This window comes from Nematolebias whitei, chromosome 1 (assembly GCF_014905685.2).
Source record: "Nematolebias whitei isolate Nwh7 chromosome 1, NemWhi1, whole genome shotgun sequence".
In the NCBI taxonomy this organism is placed as follows: domain Eukaryota; kingdom Metazoa; phylum Chordata; class Actinopteri; order Cyprinodontiformes; family Rivulidae; genus Nematolebias; species Nematolebias whitei.
In genome coordinates, this window is record NC_056498.1 from 78,932,649 (window position 1) to 78,935,267 (window position 2,619).

Sequence of the window (2,619 nt, forward strand, 5' to 3'; positions counted from 1 at the left end):
ATATGCTAATTTTTTGGGACAGGCATTTTGGGTTTTCATGAGCTGTATGCCATAATCATCAGTATTAAAACAATTAAAGACCTGAAATATTTCAGTTGGTGTGCAGTGAATCTGAAATATATGAAAGTTTCATTTTTATCATTACATTATGGAAAATAATGACCTTTATCACAATATGCTAATTTTTTGAGAAGGACCTGTACATGATTGTTAAGTTTCAGGGAAGGGTCCATTATCACGCCCAGATTAGTGACTCTTTGTTTTGCTGACAGGGTTAGAGCGGAGAGGTCGATACAGTGGTTTGTGATCATGTCGTTGGGAGGGAACAACATGACTTCAGACTTCTTTCATTGAAACTCAAGAAATTTAAAGTCATCCAGTCCCTGATGTCAGCCAGGCAGTCGAGCAGCAGCAGTTGTAAATCACCACTTCTAAAACATGTCTCCCACAGGAGAACACTGTACATGGTTCTGAACAAGCGGGGGGAGGAGTTTAACGTTCAATTTCATGTTAAACTTGATGATTTTGAATACCTTTTATTCGCCACTTCCTCCAATATGAAATGTTTTGGATGTGGCCAGGAGGGGCACGTGGTAAAAATGTGCCCAAACGGGGCCGGGCCAGCTCCGCCCGCTGCTGCAACAAAAAGTATGTGTGTTGAAGAAGGTGGCAGCACGGAGGTGTGTGGTGATGGGGAGAATGGTGAGAATGGTGGTGGCGGTGGTGGGGAGAATGGTGGTGTTGTGGATGGTGAGGGGAAGACTCAGGGTGAGGTGGGGGAGAGAAACGGAGAGCGAGGTGCGCAGGAGGGTGAGATGGATAATGAGGAGTTAGTGTGTGGTGACCAGGGAGGGAAAGGAGAGGTGGAGGTGGATGGAGAGAAAAAAGATGCAGGAAAGAAAAGTGAGAGATCAGGAGCTGGTGTGGAGGGATAAGTAGGTGCGGCCGTAGAGGAGATGGAGCAGGGGGCTCCAACCCAGCTAAAGAAACAAGGCAAAAGAAAAAATGTTGAAGCTGCTGCACAAGCCAGCAAGATGTGTGCAGAGATGAAGGAGGGAGCAGAGAGCAGTGACAGTGAGAGCTGGTGCTCTGATTTTAGTGAAGCCTCTGTCTCACAGGCTGACAGCAATGAACCTGGTACCCTGTAGAAACCTTCCTGTCCTTCCTCAAGCAAACCAAAGGGCTGAGAGGAGTTAAAGTTGAAAGTTATTTTCCTCACCTGAGAACATTTTATTTCTCAGCCAGACATCACATCAGACACAAAGAGGAGTCAGGTTTTACCAATCAAGAAATGTTTAGACTAAAGAAAATAATGAGCAAAGTAAGAAAACAATTCTGAACAAATGATGAACACCTGCATTTTAACATTTTTTATAGTCTTTTTGTACACGCTTCTTAACCTCTCACTCACCATGGATGCTTTAAAATGGCATCATTAAACCTAAACAGGGCCAGAGAGGCTGTGAAACGTGAACTGGTTTACCAGACCATAAAATATAAAAAAATAGAAATTTTATTTTTACAAGAGAGACACAGTGATCCATCCAATGAGACAGGGTGGCGCAGGGAGTGGAAAGGGGAGGCCATTTTTAGTCACGACACCTCCCAAAGTGCGGGAGTGGGACTCCTTTTTTCTAAAGCTTTCACTCCCAGCCACATAGAGGTGCAACACATTGTTCAGGGAAGTTGTCTCTTAGTCAAAGCTGGGTTTGAACATTTTAATGTAACTTTTATTAATATTTATGCTCCCACTGCCAATGCAGAGAAACATTTTTTAGAAAAAATTGGGGAAAGGTTGGGAGATTGTGGGTCTGAGGATTATGTTTTTATAGGTGGGGATTTTAATTGTACTGAAAACGAGTTTTTAGACCGCAATCATGCAGAGCCTCATCCAGCAGCCCAGCGCGCCCTGCGGCAGCTGGTCTCGTCTCATGGCCTGGTGGATGTATGGAGGAGGATGCACGCAGGCTCCAGACAGTACACGTGGTCCCACTGTAAGGAGAATTGCATTTCTTTGGCTTGCCTTGATCGGTTTTATTGTTTTAAACATCATTTTAACGCGTTTAAAGCCTGTCATATTTTGCCAGTAGCTTTTACGGATCATTTGCTGGTTTTAGGTAGTGTTTTTACCAGAAACATTTTACCTAAGAGCACCTACTGGCATTTTAACTCAGTTTTAACTTATGACCGTAGTTTTAAGGAGATTCCGAGTTATTTTATGAAGGTTTTTAGACAGATGAAGGGTGATTTTACATGTCTGCAACAGTGGTGGGACGACGGCAAAGTACAAATAAAACAGCTGTGTCAACAACACACTCTCAACGTTACTCGCAACATCACAAGATCTATCAAAGATCTGGAGACTGATAAAGTGGACCTAGAGCACCTCAGTGAAACCACAGGAAATCAAAAGCACATTGAAGCACTCAAATCTTAAAGGTTAGTTTTAACAAACCTGCTGGACGCAAAAGTCCAAGGCGTGTTGGTCAGGTCCCAGATGCAGAACATCACAGAGATGGATGCTCCTTCCAGATTCTTATTCAGCTTGGAGAGGAAACGCGGGCAGAGAAAACGTTGGTTAAGTACTGTAACCCCAGATTCTATGAGTATAAGCGTAGC